This window comes from Prunus mume, linkage group LG4, assembly GCF_029339155.1.
Source record: "Prunus mume cultivar Tortuosa linkage group LG4, ASM2933915v1, whole genome shotgun sequence".
NCBI lineage: Eukaryota > Viridiplantae > Streptophyta > Magnoliopsida > Rosales > Rosaceae > Prunus > Prunus mume.
The window spans coordinates 3,725,092-3,743,105 of NC_142701.1; the positions used below are offsets into that span (position 1 = coordinate 3,725,092).

Below are 18,014 nucleotides of genomic sequence, written 5' to 3' on the forward strand. Positions count from 1 at the left end.
CTTTCCTCAAGCTTTCAACGGCCTCTAATCATATGTATTAATCAATGATTACAAGCACACACTCGTAATGCATATAGTTCAATAACAATCAAAAAAGCCGGTCAAGAACGTAGCACATGCAAAATATACGCCAAGCATGACAAGTCAAGCTCACATAAAAGAAACGCCTAAGCAAATACCCAAGCAGTATGCAATCTACCCATGGCAAGCAAAATTCTTGTTTCATGATCGGCAAGCAATTCCCATGGCAAGCAAAATTCTCTCCAATAATACAAAATTCAAGCATTTCAAAACATGCATTATGTCAGTTTCTTAACAATCCTTTTCCCGCGACATAGGAGAAAGCCCAAAGCTAATCAAGCAAGTGTTCACAGGAAGAATGAGCCTAGGCCAAACACCAGTCTATGTCTATTCCTACAAAGCCAAACGAAAGACTCATGATTCTAATAAAGGAGCAGAGCTATTTATTGAGAAATCGAGATGGAAATCCAAATTGCCAAGTTGCGAAATTGGTACACTCGAAGCTTCCAACAGCAGGGAATACAACGCAGGCTTTCGGCGCCTCTCCTTTCCTATGCCAAAGACGTACAAAATCTACAAACACAGGAGCAGTGGATCACACAAAAGTTAGGTTTGTTTTTTTTCATTAAGCACTGAGGGGCCCAACAAGCAATGAAGAAAAAAGGAGAAAAGAAAAGGATGCAATCCATACCAACGATTTCTTCTCACAAGGTTCGCACTCTTCCAGCACTTGCCACAAAGAAAGAAATCAAAAAGGGATAACCCCAAAAGCTGACCCAAACCCTTCCTTGCTAACGATTACTCAAACAAAAGATGGATTGGTCAAAAGGAGTGGGTGTTTGGCTGCCAAAATAAAGAGCAGAACCTATAGGCATGAAGAACCTAACAATTTCCTCAATAGATTCAAGAAATTGCAACAAAAAAAGGCATACCTTGTTAATCCTCTCAAATGATAGCCTCAGATGCACCAAGAAAGAAGGAATTGGGAATTTTGCAAGAAAAGTCTACACAGAGACAATCTCATCCAGCAATAGCAAGTGGGTTTCTTCATGTGAGGAATAATGGAGTCGGGTTTGGCTTGAGCTCCCTTCCAATGGCTGTAGACAGGTTGTTGTTCTTGATTTCACTCTCTCTCCCTCTCGCTCTGAGTTCATTAGAGGAAGAAAAGGAAAAAGAAGATGAAGGTGATAGGGAGAGGGTTACTCTAGTATGCGTAAAGAGGAAGGATAAGAAGGAAGAAATAATAAATGAAGAAGAAGGAGGAAGTTGGTATCGGGGAAACCACAAAATAATTGCTAGAGCTCATGAATTTGAGTTTTTGGTCGGGTTTAATTATTCGGCCCATTCCAACACTTATCCATGGCCCTCATAATTAAAGGGGCTAATGTTGAGGCCCAAAAATAAAGGGTTGGGCCCAAATAAATTCTCGGCCTAACGCAATGCCCTATTAAGAAAAAGACTTGATTCGGAGCATGCAGAATTCGTCATGCACGCTTTCATGAGCCACGACCACATGCCATGCCAAATAAATATGCAATTTAGCACGCTAAGAATTAAAATGAGCCTATAAAAGGCATAGGCTCTACAAGCTCATGCTAATTATTTCGTCAAGCATTATGTCTCTTTTCAAAGACTATAAAATTGAAGCACACCAATTGACATGTCATGCCATGCCAAGCAGGAAATCATTATTTCACACATAGCCTGACAAGCTTAAGTGGGCCCAAGCCACGCAAAATGCAGGGGCTTGCTTGAGTGAGTTGTGGTATGGATGGTAATGAGCTTTCATGGGGCCCATTGATGAGCCAAGAAATGGAAGTTTTGGGCTGCTTGGGAGCCCCAAAACTCAAGCCCATTTTTGAGCCCAAACACATGGGTTAGCATGAGAGAAGGGAGAAAATAATCCAATGCCTTAGAAGGATATCTAATAGTCTGCCATAGCACTTAGACAAAGCCAACATCAATAGAATGCCTAAAATTAACAAAGCCTTTTCCAGCAGTTTGACGAAAACCCATTGCACACTGGAAATAATAGGCCAACGACCCAATATTGCACACGAGCCCAGCCTAGTGACTTGTAGAAAAGCTGGTGCAATGCTCCATCCTTGATAGGAGTCCAAGATGGTTAAATAGGAAGCCATGACAGAGACCAACAGAAATCCATGAGTGTAGGAAGAAGAGCCAGCGGACAAAAGCTCCACCTATCTCTTTTTCCGTTGCAAGCTCTATTTTGAAAACCAAGGAGAAAATAAGGAGGCGCTCCACCCCTATGGAGAAAAATCAGCTGTGCCAAAACCTTGGAACAACAAAGAACTCCTTACCCATGCGGCTTGGATGGGAGAATTTCACCATATAGGATTGAGTGGAAAGAAGCAACGAAAAAGGGAGGAAAATGTTAGATGAAATTAGGGTTCTTCAAGCCTATAAAAGAGGAGCTTCTTCTACCCAGAAAATCATCATCCAGAGCCTGACCAAGCTTTGTCAAGCATTTGAGAATTTACTCAAGCCGCCCAATCTTCTTCTTCGTTTGTTTTCTTCTTCCCTTAAGGTAGAAATCGTTCTAATCTTCCTCTACCCACTGGAAACCCTTGTTCTCCGTAAGAAATTCATGCTTCTCTCTCTCTCTCTCTCTCTCTCAAATTGCTAAACTTGTGAAAGCTTAGCTCCCATGCTACAAGCTCCTCAAGCTAAGCCATTAATCAATTTATCATGTTTATTTGGCTATTGATGAAAAGAACCTGAGGGTGTTTTTCTAAGGTTTCATCAAACCTTTCAAAATCTCTTTTAGGAGCTTGGTTTCTGAACTTAGATACTTGGGGAACTTCTGTTCGTTTTCTTCTTACGGCAGCCCAAGCCCATTCGTCAGGCTGCTGGAACAAAAAGACCACCACACCTGTCATAAGCTTCTTGCTCCCAGTAGGAATCCTTCATCTAACACTGATTCTCTAAACTACTACGGGTCTAGGGAAGTGAATGGAAAACTAGTTTCTGGAATTTTGTTACTTCCTTTACTCCAAGATAATGTCATTCTTGGAAGTGATGTTAGTTGCTCAATGGGGTCTAGGAACCCTATTGTCTTTACTGATGCAGCCAACGTTGGCATTCTAGAACAGGGCAAATCACCCCCTTATGAGAAGCTGTGTAGTAGCTATGCTGAAACTGTTGGCAGATCTAATTGCTCCAATCAGGGTGCTTTGCAACTTAGGTTTCATAAAATTATTTTAAAGGGTTCTCGGAGAGTGGTGGCTTCACCAACTAATCTGGTTGTTGATGGTGCTAAAGAATGGCATTTCTACTTGGTGGGCTATTTTGTTGATAAACATCTGCCACTTTCATTTGTGAACACTATTGCTTGTGAGTTGTGTGGTGTTCAGGGACTCGTTGATGTCTTGGAGTGTCGATGGGCTTGGTTATGTTCCCAGTGTAGTTGGTAAGCCATTATATGTTGATTCCTTGACTAAGTCTAAAAGAAGATTATCTTATGCAAGAATTTGTGTGGAGCTGGATGCCACGGATGAGCTTATTGACACCTTCAATCTTCGAATGGTTGACCCTAATGGGGAGGTCCAAGTTAGGGAGATATGTGTTAAGTACTAATGGAGGCCCAAAACATGCCTTAATTGCAAGGTGTTTTAACATTCTGATGCCTAATGCTAAATGAAAAATGTCACTTTAGTTAATGATGCAAGTGGCTCTGTTAATAATGGAGGGTTAAATGGCTTACCAACCTCTCAAACCAACGTTGTTGATAAAAAGTTGCTCAAAGATCCACTGCAACTTTTGTCTTCTAGTCCTAACTTTGAAATATATATCTCCAAGGAATATACCCCCAGTATTTCCATTATTACAAATCAATCCTCCACGCTTGCTTCCAAAGTAACCAAAGAGAATACCATAAAAACCCATGTTATTGAAAAACGTCCCTCCACGTCCTCTAATCTGGAAAACATTGTTGCCACAAAAAATTCTTTCTCCACTCTATATTCAAATGAATTGGACTTCGAGGTAGATCCTTGCAATGTATCTCCTGACAAGTCTTTATGGCCTTCTAAATTGAAAGACAAGAATGTGGATTGTCTTCCCATTGCCTAACTTATAAAGGGGAAAGGTTCAAACTCCTGGAAAAATAAGCATAAAAATAGGTCCTCCAAGTTGGGTAGTAATTCTTCCTATCTATCAAAATTACATATATCCAATGATTAATATTGTGTGCTAGAATATCAGTGGCCTGAACTTTGCCCCTAAGCATACTGAAGTGGAGAATCTCATTTCTGATGAGAATCTTTTTCCCTTTTTTATGAAGAAGCGAGGAAACACCCCAAAAACAACCAAAAACTACACAGAAGCAACACCCACTAATCTAGTGCTAGCAACACCTAGCATATCATCCAGAAGTAGAGAACTAATCCAAATAGGAGCTGTGGTAACCAAATTAAATCAAAACCCTAGGTCAAATAATTCATTCCATTTGGGGATTATCTGACCTAATTGGGAATTAATTAACCTGATTAGGAGTTACTCAATTTAATTGGGGATTACCCAATTAAATTGAACGTTGCCTAATTGGGTTAATAATTGATTTGGTTAATTACCACGATTCCCAATTAAATAAGGAGTTACCCAATTGAATTAGGATTTGATTTGATACCTACCACAATTAGGGATTTGATTTACCCTAATAAATCAAATCCCTAATTAATCAAATCAATTCCAAAAAGGGGAGGAATAATTCCCTTCCATCTACGGAATTATTCCTCCGAAACCCTAGCCTCCAAGACCATTATAAAAGCATAGCCACACACAAGGGTGGAGTGACGTCTAAATTCCTATCAAACTCGCAGAATCATTTCTCACAAACCCTAGCCACCACTTTCTTTCTCCCACATAAGGCCCGCCACCACACACGGCCCCGCCACCCGTTTCCTGGAAATACCCACCTAACTTAGGCATCGGAGGGTTTTGGCCAACACCCTGGGTGTGGTCCTTTACTCTGATCTGCTTTGGCAGAGAGAAAGAGAAGCAGAAGACGAAAGAATTACGAATATTCTCGTGGGAAAATCATTCTCCAAATAGACGAAGGAATCTTTGATTTAATATTCTTGAGGAAAATCATTCCTCCAAATTGGTGTTTTTCGCTGAGAGCACGAGTTATACTCAACGCTGCGGCTCATGAACTGCTCCTCTTATTTTTCAATCCACCGAAGCCTTCCAAACAACCATGGTTGGAAGCATGAAGACGAGAGGCAAAACCGCCGCGATGGCTAGATCCGCGACGGCCCAAAGCCACTCCACCTACTCCGTCCCGAATCACATGGTGGTACCGCCACCTCTCACCACCGCACCGGCCACCGGCGCCGAATATGGTGGAACCTCTCATCAAGGTGGGCTTGTTACCACCGCCGACTTAGGCCCGGTCTTGGAGCAACTTCAAGCGATCCCTTCATTGCCTCCACGCTCGACACACCTCTCGCACACACCAATGAAACCCTAACCTGTGCATTGGCTCACACTTCTCTCTCCCGATCCACGAAGTCAAGCAGACTTAGTTTGAGAGTTGACCAGCTAGCTCAGAGAATGGACGACCATAGCGATCTGATGAGGCAACTCCTCCACCAAATCAGCTTGGCTCAAAACCTTGGCCTTGGACAACTAGGCGAAGAGAGAAGTATGGACTTAACGCACCGCAGCAAAGCTCAACTGCACCAGAGGTCACAGAGTAGGCGCATAAGGCGAGGGACAACAACTTGATCGGGCCCACGACATGTCATGGCATCCGCGAGCCCCACTGAGTAGATTAAGTTTGAGGAACAACATGCGCGAGAGAGGCTAGCCCATGACGATTTCCATCGCTCCGCTTGGACCGCAGGAAATGTACTTCAAAGGCTAGTCTGTGAGGACAATCGACAACCATCGCAACGAGGGTCGGAAGAAAGACGCTCACTGTTCACTCGCAGCATTTAATGTTCACGAGAGGCTACGCCCTGTGGTGGTCAACCGGATAATCCTCAATGAGGACCACGAGAAGCGACGCCCGCCGCTCACTCACTAAGAGACTACTCGCCGAAGCTATGGAGAATCTCTCGCAAGCGCAGTCCACCAACACACCGCCGGCAGCGTAAACGAACGCCGACCGCACTGTGAGGAGGCCGCACCACGCCGCCGACCGCGGTCGCCAACATGATCGACTAGCCAGTGTATGGAGGACGCGAAAGCTTATGAATGACCGATCAAAGTCCGGCGGATCGTGGAACTCACGATGCGCGCTACGAAGGAGATCGACTGTGCAAACCTACACCTTTCACCGCCAAACCGCAGCGCTTCCCCAAGAGATTCTCCACGCTGCTTACACATTTCAAAGGGGACTCATCCCGAGAGCCACCTAAAACACTTCAAAAGTGTCATGATCCTCCACAAGGCCGACGACGTGTTGATGTGCAAAGTATTCATAGTGACCTTACAGGAGAGCCCAAGATTATTCCACACCCTCGCCATCCGGTCGATCACCAGGAGTTGGCTTTACGCCTTCACCAAAGAGTACACTCTATCGAACGATCAAGAAGAACCTCGACCACTTGTACAACTCGGCGAAGAAGTCCCACGATCGCTCAGATTACATCAAGAGATTCAGCAGGAAAGGCCAATATTGTGGGATGCGACGATCGAATCCCGCTATCCGCCTTCAAGAAAGGCCTCACCGAATACGACTTGTATCGCGAAGTTGACTATCACTCCCAACCAAACTCGCGAGGTCTACGCGACGCGGAACGCTACGCTGCCTGGGATGACGATCGACCGCCGCAAAAATCTACTACAGAAGATCAACCAACTAAGCTGCGCAGTCAAAGAAGCGATGGATTTAGCAACAAGAACAAGGATAAGCTCAGGTCACACCCACAAGGAGACGCTGCAGCAGGAGAGAACTACACCAAGTTCAGCATCCCCATACATTAAATCTTAGCCCAAGTGAAAAACAAACCTTGGGTAAGAAGACCGCCACCCTTGAAAGGAGATCCAGACAAGAGGGATACTAGCAAATATTGTGCCTTCCATGGGACACACGGGCACACTACCAACAATTGCCTCGCTTGGAAAGCACACCTTGAAGAACTCGTGAGAGAAGGTCACTACACGGAGTTCATCGCGAAGCAGACCATCCAGCGAATTGAAGATCGAGACACCGCCAAGGAACCTCAACCTGTAAGGTCACAGGATTAACACAATCCTAGCCGACGCTAAGGAGTCGTATGACCAAGAAGGAAAAGAAGAGGAAGATCAAATAAGCCACTATGATCTTCCAAGTTTTGACTAGCCTTCTACCAAAAGAGAAGACGCATCCTATAATCGGCTTCCAAAGAAAGATCTGACTACTCGACATGCTACATAATGATGCCCTTGTCGTCAAGATTCAAATCGCGCAGCCATGGTCCATCAATCCATATCGGCTATGCGGGCAGCCTAATATCCTACAAATGGCGGTCATCCAGCAACAGATGGGCTTGAGGCAAAATTAACAAATCAGCCGATCACCGACAGCTTTAATGGTGCAACAACGGTTATCGCACGATAGACTCGACGCCTATTCTTCACCGTAGTCCGCTTGCAAACATCCATGATCATCGTGATGTGGTCTCACCCTACAACGGCATTCTGGGCAGGCCATGGATTGGCAAGATCAACGCCATCACCTCCGCCACACATCAGAAAATTCGTACCTAATCGGGGGGCTGTCGCCAATCAATGATCAGGCAATGTCGAGGAAATGCTCGCCCAAGGGCTAAAGAAAAGCAAACAAGCGCAATTCCTCCCTGTGAGCCAGGCAGATCCGAAGGAAGTTGAACAACCGAATCTTGCTATCTTATAGCAATCAAAGCGCCAGATTCGCCGAGGAAATCCGGCCTGCAGGTCTTTCCCAAGAAGGATGGAAACTCGAGGAAGACGCGTTGATAATACTTGGATCCCGACAGCCAGGATGTAAAGCGGATCGCCTGCTACTTAAGCCTGCACGAGAAGAAGGAGCTTACCACCTTCCTCAAGAATAACAAAGATATGTTCGCATGGTCGCCGTCAGACATGCCTGGCATCGACCCGAAAATCATCTGCCACCGACTATGTCAACCTACCGCGACGCCAAGCGGCGTAAAGAGACGCAGAATCTCGCACTCTAGCGAAGTCGCTATCATCGGCCGAGATTGACAAACTTCAGCTGCCGACTTTATTGAAGAGGTCTCCTACCCAGAGTGGCTTGCCAACGTGGTTCTAGTAGCAAAACAAGAGAAGGGCAAGTGGAGAGTCTGCGTCGATTACACTGATCTCAACAAAGCATGCCCAAAAGACAACTTCCCATTGCCGAGAATCGACCAACTCGTGGATTCCACTTCGTGCAATCACCGCCACCATGGACGCTACTGCTATAACCAAATCTTGATGGCCACTGATGATAAGGCTAAAACTTCTTTCATCATCGAGAGAGGGACCCCATCACATAGGTCATGCCCTTTAATAAGAACGCTAGGAGCAACCTACCAAAGGTCGGGTGAATAAATTCAAGGAGCAATCGGCAAAACTATGGAGGTATACGATCCATATGCCGTCAAGGCCCCAAACGCAGATCACCTTAAAACCTCGCCAAGCTTTATCCTCTATTAAAGAAGCCAATGTGGAGCAATTCATCCGAGAAACATCATTTGTCGGTTTGGTTGCCCACAATCACGTTACCGATAATTGCTCACGCTCATTGGCGCACAGATCATCAAAATAACCGCTCATAAGCAGATCCTAAGGAGACGCAGGCTTGATTTAAAGTGCGCTCGCTCGAGACGCACTTAAAAAACGCTCTAAGGAGACAGGTGCGCCAGAATTTTTAAAGGAGGTCTCCATGCCTTCAGGAAGTATCCAGTTCCTATCCGCTTCCTAAGGGAGGCAGATAGACATGCAATGCCATAAGCAGCCATTCTAAGGAGACACAGGACGACCACTAAAGCGCCCGAGACGCAGCCCGTAAAAAGCTGCCCTAAGGAGACGCAGGGTGCGCCAGAATTTCTTAAATGAGGTCTCCATGCCTTCATGGAAGTATCTGTGTTCCTATCCGCTTCCTAAGGGAGGCAGGATAGACACGTTAGCTGCCCATAAGCCATTCTAAGGGAGACGCAGATTTACTCACCAAAGCTGCCGGAGACGCAGTCTGTAAAAAGCGGCTCTAAGGGAGACCGAGGTGCGCCAGAATTTCTTAAAAGGAGGTCTCCATGCCTTCTCGGGGAATATCCGTGTTCCTATCCTTCTAAGGGAGGCAAGATAGACACACAGCTGCCCATAAGGCTGGCTCTTCTGGAGACGAGCGACGACCAAGGCATCCTAAGGATGCGGCATCACGCCCGAGCCTCTTAAGGGGGCCCTGCACTCTCCAACTTCCTAGGAAACCAACAGAGCATCGGAGCCTCTAAGGGGGCCTGCACTGGCCAACTTCCTAAGGGAATCCATCCTAAGGGATGCGGAAACACCCGAGCTCTACTGGGGGCCTGCACTCGCCAACTTGCTAAGGGAAACCATCCTAAGGGATGTGCGTGACACGCCTGAGCCTCTAAGGGGGTTCTCAGCACTCGCCAACTTAAGGGAAACCATCCTGGATGATGCGGGACACGAAAGGCACTACAAAAGATGAAAAGAAATAAAGAAAACTTCATCTACCCGAGCGCCAGCAGGACACCTCTGGAGTTACAGCCTTCGACATTCGCCGAATCAGCTATATGCCTCAAAGATTCCGACCGCTCGCTTCCATAAAGACCGCCATCATCTCATTCATCGATTCACTTTGTGCTCAAAACGAAGTAGGCATCTTTTTGACTAACCAAGCCAAATGTAGAAGAGGGGCAACACCGCAAGTTTTTTATAGCTTAGCAACAAGAACCACTCTTTTTGTGCTGATGAAATGTGGCTTCCTTTTTTCCAAAGAAAGGCTCGAGAATGTGCCAAGATCGCTGCCCGATTGCATGTGATCGACCAACTCAAAGATGTAGGACTGGTTTTATACGAAATTCGCCTTGAGCAGATCAAACACACACGATCCCCTCATGGTATTAGACTTGTTAGCCTTCTGATCAACCAACGACCAAGAAGAACTTTCGCTTAGGCGCATGACTCTCTCATCTTCTTAGCCCCGCCAACCTCACTCCCAATAAGTCAATGATACCAATCAACCCACGCTTGATCGCCGTGACTCAACAGCTAGATCATGAGCAAACCTCTCGCTTCAATCTCCATCTTTTGACCTTGCAGACGACTCAAACTTCGAGGAGGAATGTCTACATCTCTTGACGCTTGGGCGTAACTAGATCGCACAAATTGCCTCTACTAAGGCATCATGGTTTTCAAGCTTGTCACAGGAGGCTCTGGCGGTAATACCCGAACATAGTTCATACCACCAACTTTCATGCCATTCCACTACGAGATGTTTGGCCCTCCTGCATGATGGAGCAGACTCACTTGAGTCTTCTTAGCGATGGAACCTTGCTTCTTCTCAATAGAGACACATTCTCTACCAAGAAGTAGCTTCATCTCTTGAAGACTCAGAAAACCTTTCTCTTTGGAGGAGATTCAGCAGACACCTCCGCCTAACTCGCATCATCGAATATGGATCATTCTACTCATCTCTCAATATCCTCGAGCAAAGGCAGACACCACCTCCTCCACCTGGGAGCCTGTGTCCACGAAGGAAGCCCGGGCTGTACTGACAACCCAACAGATATTGCACTCCTACATGCCACCATGCGCCATGCAGGTAATGGGGGGCATTTGTGGTAACCAAATTACTAGGTCAAATAATTCATTCCATTTGAGGATTATCTGACCTAATTGGGAATTAATTAACCTGATTGGGAGTTACTCAATTTAATTGGGGATTACCCAATTAAATTGAACGTTGCCTAATTGGGTTAATAATTGATTTCGTTAATTACCACGATTCCCAATTAAATGAAGAGTTACCCAATTGAATTAGGATTTGATTTACCCTAATAAATCAAATCCCTAATTAATCAAATCAATTCCAAAAAGGGGAGGAATAATTCCCTTCCATCTACGAATTATTCTCAAAACTCCTAGCTCCAAGACCATTATAAAAGCATAGCCACACACAAGGTGGAGGTACGTCTAAATTCCTACTGAAACTCTGCAGAAATCATTTCTCACAAACCCTAGCCACCACTTTCTTTCTCTCCCCTTACAAGGCTCCGCCACCACACATGGCTCCGGCCACCGGTTTTCCTTGAAATACCTTACCTAACTTAGGCATCGGAGGGTCTTTGGCCAACACCCCGGTGGTCCTTTACTCCGATCTGCTTTGGCAGAGAGAAAGAGAAGGAGAAGACGAAGGAATCTTGATTTAATACTGGGAAAATCATTCTCCAAATAGACGAAGGAATCTTGATGAATATTCTTGTGGGGAAAATCATTCTCCGAGCCACGCCAAAAAGAATATTCCATCTCTAAGTTATAACCCAATTGGCTAGTTTACAAGCAAATAACTTATTCTCTCTATAAATGTGATGAATAGCACAATGTCAAACCGCTTCATGAGATCACAATAGCTAGAGACCAACGTGCCAAGAGGATGACAAGTCGGATCATGAACTTGCTGTATAGGCTGTACAACAACATTGGCATCCATCTCCACAAGCTGAGATATGCCTTTATCTATTGCATACTTTACCCCAAAATACAAACCCCATAACTCAGCATCTAAAAATATGACCATACCCCATGACAGAAAAGCCATCAATCCACTCATTGTGGCCATAAATAACAATTGTACCAATGCAACTAGAAGTAGTTCTTCAAGAACCATCCACATTTTAAATTGTGAGCACAAGGAGGTTCCCAAACAATGGAAATTTTCACTTTGTCCATTTTGAAACCAACAGTACAAGAGGCTTTGATCCATTCATTAGTAGCAGACAAGATAATTTGCCCAGGCTGAGTAGGCAACATCTCCCTGTCATTAAAAACCTGTTGATTTCTCATGTTCCAAGTAAACCAATAGGTAAACATAAACACACTACTCCAAGCTAGAGAATCCACCTAGACTATGATCTAATGGTTCTCATTACATCATTTAAAATAGACAGAACATAAAATAGAAAATGACTGCTCTGCTCTAAGAAATCAGGAGGAGCAGGTTATATTTCAACAATATGCTCCTATGCTTGTCTGGCCCTAGGATAATCTCTAAGCAAGTGTATTATGGACTTAGAATGCCAACTACAAAAACTATAAGAAGGATCAATCGTTAACTTCCTATCTTTGCTCACTAGACAACACTTTACCATGTATCACCATCCAAAAGAAAATTTTCAACTTAAAAGGAATCATAATCAAACACAAAGCCTTCCACCAAAGCTCCACCTCTCCAACATCAATGAAAAGGAGATTATAGATAGATTTAAGTGAAAAAAGACCATTCGAAGTGCAATTCCAGATATGAGAATCTTTCAAAGTACTACTGGAACCAATTGGAACATTGATTATCCTCTTAACCAAATGTTTAGAACCACACTCCTAAGCTTATCAACATCCTACCAACCATCTCGGAAAAAACTTGGAATGATACACCACACAACTCTTATATTCAACACCCCCTCCTAAAGTATAAGAGGCCTTCCACCAAGCCAAATTTCCTTCCAAAATTTAGCAATGTCCCCTTCCCAATTATTCAAACCAACCCTTCTCTCTATTAAGCAGAACTATCCCTATGCTGTGTTTTACTGCCATGCAATAAAATCAACAGTAGCTTATGTTCTCTCCCTGAAAGGCGATGATGGGGTGAAGGTTAAAGCAGTAGCCATCTGCCATCTAGACACATCAGAATGGAACCCAAAGCATTTGGCCTTCCAAATCCTCAAAGTTAAGCCCGGAAAAATTCCCATCTGCCATTTCCTTCCCGCTGATCATATTGTTTGGGTTCCGAACCACAAATCCGCATGTTCATCACTTAGCACTATACGTATAATAAACTTGCACCCCTGTGTAATTATCTCCCTACTTATTTCTGCCTCTTCATGTGGTGTAAGATATATGATGAGATGAAGTTTTTGGGATTAATGGTCGGGTTGCCTAAAATACGCAGATTACAGAAACTGCTTGAAATTAACCTGATCATGTTTTCTCTTGTAACTATATAGACTTCAACTTGTACTCATAAAGCATGCTATATTTATGAAGAGATATTAATCTATATATATATATATTATATTTCTTATTAATGTTAATACATGGATAACAAAGGGCTTTAGCTCTAGTGATTAAGAGCAATTACCCATGCACTTGAGATATTATGTGTTTAAATCCCCTCTTCCCCAATATTTCTTGAATAAAAATAAAAATAAAAATAAAAATAAAAATAATAAAGGCATTAATATTGTATTCTATAAAGTGTTGGACATGTTTTATACCCCTTTCCTGCAAATTACAGTTTGACACATGTACAAAAATAATAGGTAAGTGTTGGACGACATCAAGAGTACTTACATATAGGTAAGTTTTGAATATTTCGGTATTTAGCTTTAATTATTGAAAATCAACATACATTTAGTTTTGAATTTTTATGTATTTGTCCATATTTAACGTACATTCTCTTAATGTTCTCTTTACTAAGCACATAGTGGAAAAGTGGGTCACAATTAGGGGTGGGTTTGGTCTGGGTTGGCCTGGTTTTGGGCTCAACCTGAGTCTTGAACTGTAGGCTTGGTTTTGGCTATTTTGGAAACCAAAACCAAACCATAATTGTTGAAAACCAACCACTTCGGTTAACCGGACTTGGTGGGTTGGTTTGGTTTGGTTTGGGTTTTTTTGGCTTTCTTAGAGAGAGAGAGAGAGAGAGAGAGAGAGAGAGAGAGAGAGAGAGATAAGAAATAAAAAGCTATGGAGAGGAGAAGAAGAAGAAAAAGAGGGAGAGATGGAGAAGAAGAAAAGGAGAAAAAAAAGAGAGAGAGAAGAAGAAGAAGAAGAAAAGTGAGAGGGGGAGAGGGAGTGAAGACGGACGTAAGAAGAGGAGAAAAAGAAGAAGAGAGAGAGGGACTGATGGAGACAAGACAAAGCGGAAAGATGGAGAGAGATGAAAAATAAAAGATTGAAACTATGTATTATATATATATATGTCTTATAATAATATTATATATAATATTTTTTTTAATACTATCGGTTGAGTTTGGTTAAACTGTGGTTTTGAATATTGCAAACCGTACACCGAATCATATATTTTGATTTGGTTTGGATTCAAACCGATGACCAAAAAAATTGAAAAAAAAACCAAATCAACCTAAACCATCGGTTTGGTTTGGGCAGTTTGACCAAATTACCGATTTGAATGCCATGCCCTAGTCACGATAGTGAAAAAGTGGGTTACAAAAGCTCCTAAAAAAAGTCAGCCCACAGAAACGGCCACTTTTATCTTTGAGGTCATGCTCAGAGCTTCTTTTCCAACACTACAAAAGGAAAAAAACGACCGAATATTTGGAAAACCATGGATGCTAAGGAAGAGGGACATTATATACGACATGTTGTTGCTTTAAAATCAGGTGTCAATCTTTATCCTCGAGTTCTCTACTTCTTAGTCCATGCCAACAGTACAATTCCTCTCGAAACATCCCTCATTAAGCTAACCCACTCTAGGGTGTACATTAGGCCATTTGACGAATTTTTGAAAAAACTCTCCCACTCTTTGACTAAAATACACCATTTTGTTGACTTTGTGCTAAAATGTCATCAACCTTTACCATCTGATCTTCCAACCAAAAGAAAACTCAAAACTTTAACCATACCAAGTGCAACAAAATTACACCAGGCTGGAGTCAAGTTTATGATGGTTAAAGATAAAAACTTATTTGACATACAATTTCAGAATGGAATCCTCAAAATTCCACACCTTTGAATACGGGGTTCAACAGAAATTTTCTTCCGCAATCTTATTGCCTATGAGCAGTGTGAGCTCCACGATCATTACATCAACGACTATGTCTTCGTCATGGACCGCCTGGTCGACAGTGCCAGGGATGTGGAATTGCTTGTGAAGAGTGGAATTCTTGAATCTATGCTACCGGACAGCGAGGCAGCAGTGGAATTTATTAATTCTCTTGCTCATGTACGTGTTTATCTAAAGTAAAATAAGAGTGATTGACTGGTAGTCGGTTAGTTTGTTTTTCTGGGGTTTTTCCCCCTTGTTCGTCAAAATAAAAAATAAAATGAAAGAATGAAAAAGGAAAAAAAAGGAGTGAGTGCTTGTGCCTATGAAAATTACTTTGAAGTATGCTCCACAGAGCACTGCAACTGCAAGCAAGCCCTTCCTTACTCATGGCCAGACAAGCCCAAAAATAGTTCTTTAATGTGAGCCAAAAGAAATAAACTAGGGAAGTGGAGGCTCCTCTGTTTGTATAGTTATTTTTTAATTTAATTTGATTGGTTAATCTCTATAAAAAAAATATATATAAAAAATTAGTTAGCATTAATTAAAAGTTTTAAACTATGCATAAAACAAAGAAACATTAAATTATAGGGAGCCACTATGAGTCATTTCTCTCTTCTTATATTTATGAGCTCTTAGAGATCTCCCTATTTTAGAGGGTGAATAGGGAGTATGGTTGGAGTTGTATTTTTCCAATTCCCTCCCTAAAATTTGTCAAATGAGGCGATTTAGGGAGTACATTGTGAACGCTCTAACTCTGGTAAAACATGAGTGATGTGGACAACATATCTTATGTCGTACTGAAGATTTTTGGGTTTCTTTAATTGGTTAAGTTTAGAGCATCCACAATGAGCTCCCTAAACCATCTCCTTAGACAAATTTTAAGGAGGAATTGGAAAAATACAACTCCAACCATGCTCCCTATCCACCTCCTAAAATAGGGAGACCTCTAGGTGCTTCTAAATCTGAGGAGAGATAAATGACTCTTAGACCTCTAGGCACTTGTACTTTATTACAAGAGATATGATCATCCCACTGACAATCAACTCCATTATAAAAACGTAGCTATTTCCTTCTTGGAGAAGGACATATGCGCCTTGGCGCAACAACGAACTTCCAATTTGCTAGAAATTCAAACACGGCTACTTTCCTGCCACGTGAAAGTGCTCAATCGATCCCCTTCTCCTCTAACAAACTATCAGAGAGGAAAAATATTGCACCACATATTTAGAAGCAATGGTTGATTTTAGCACTTCGAAGCTGAGAACAAGAAATGTTCAAGCAATCTCGACAGAGGTATTGGAAAAAGCAGCCACCATGTCCGTGCACAAGTATACAACAATGCCGGGACTAAAGAAGTTGGCAGGTGACAAAGTCGTTGTGTGTCATAAGCAGAACTATCCCTATGCGGTGTTTTATTGCCATGCAATAAAACCAATAGCAGCTTATGTTCTCCCCCTGAAAGGTGATGATGGGGTGAAGGTTAAAGCAGTAGCCATCTGCCATCTAGACACATCATAATGGAACCCAAAGCATTTGGCCTTCCAAAGTTAAGCCCGGAAAAATTCCCATCTGCCATTTCCTTCCCACTGTTCATATTGTCTGGGTTCCGAACCACAAACCTGCATGATCATCACTTAGCATTGTACGTATAATAAGTTTGCACCCCTGTATAATTATCTCCCTACTTGTTTCTGCCTCTTCATGTGGTGTTGTTTGGGCCTAATTTGGCACACCCAACACAAAGAAAATAAAGCCCATGACAATTTTGGGCAACCACCAGTGCTCCGTTAAAAAATTGGGCCAAGACACACACTCAACCCGATAGATTGGAGGCCTAGAAGAACAAGGCAAAATTAGATCCAACGAGTATGGACCCAAATTGTAATTGGGGGCCCGAATCGAGATTTTGGAAATAGGAATAAAATTCCAAGAAAGCCTAGCCCAGAATCTGCCAAAACATGACAATGACATTGGGCTTCAAAAAAAGGGAAATCAGCCCATGACTCCGAAAACCCACACTTGAACCTGGCATGATTAAAGAAAAGGAAGGCCCAAAGTTGAAGGCAAACCCATGTGATCTCCTGACTTGGAAAACTCAACAATTTCAACTATCACAAAAAGCTGATTGGGAATTAAATGAAAGCAGATCATTAGCAAAGACTTCTCTAAAACCCTGGGGCTAAAAGATCATAATCCCTTTTTTATATAATTTTGCGTCAGAGTAGGTGATCCTTCCTAAAGATAAGCAAACTACAATATCAAAAAGAGATAGGCAGGAAAACAGGAAGTTGTTCAAACTGGTAAATCAAACTAACCATCACGGTTTGAGCTCTTGCAGATGACAGTTAAATTGGGAAAAGAGTTAGGTTCTCTTTCAGGAAAAACATGGAAGTGATCTTCAGAATGACTGTTGAGAGCTTATGTGCCAGAATTGATTAAAGCCCCATTTCCTTTGCATTTTTAAAATGAAAGATCTTTTTTCTTGCCGCCCATTATTAAAAGAAATAGAAACCCTACTCCAAAGCATTTCTTATAAATATAAAGAGGGGTTGAACAGGGCAAAAGAGACTAAATTCAACAATCAATCAAAACAATCAAAAATCAACAAAAGGCAAAAACTCAAAATGATCACTTGATCACTGAGAATCTTCAAACAAACTGGAACAACCAAAAGATCATTTGAACCACAAAAGAAGCCAGCTATAGATCAGAACTTTCAAGTTCACTTAGAGAAATAAGTCGTTCAAAACGAGACTTCTCTCGTTACAAATTTGGTTCAGCAAAAGCCAAAACAAGCAGAGTTTGAGTTTTCACAAATATGAAAACCTCAACAAATTATGAAGAGCCTTGATCAAGTAGAACAAGTGCTACAGTGATCTGTTCCATTCGACTTAGTAATCCTCAAGTCTAGCCACTTCGCCCCTTCGCACAAAAAGTTCACTTCTGCCCATTCAAAAGCCTTCAGGCTTAAAATATATTAAAGCTTTTACAAACTCAACATTTGGTATTGATTTACATTGAAACTTAGCGATTGAGGTTG

General features: G+C 42.5%; 2 pseudogenes; both read left to right on the forward strand.

Annotated features, from left to right (window-relative positions):
* Positions 1–14,262: 14,262 nt before the first annotated feature.
* Positions 14,263–15,503, forward strand: LOC148917685 (putative UPF0481 protein At3g02645; annotated as a pseudogene).
* A 543-nt stretch (positions 15,504–16,046) lies between these two features.
* LOC148917686 (BURP domain protein RD22 pseudogene) lies at positions 16,047–16,601 on the forward strand (annotated as a pseudogene).
* Positions 16,602–18,014: the final 1,413 nt, after the last annotated feature.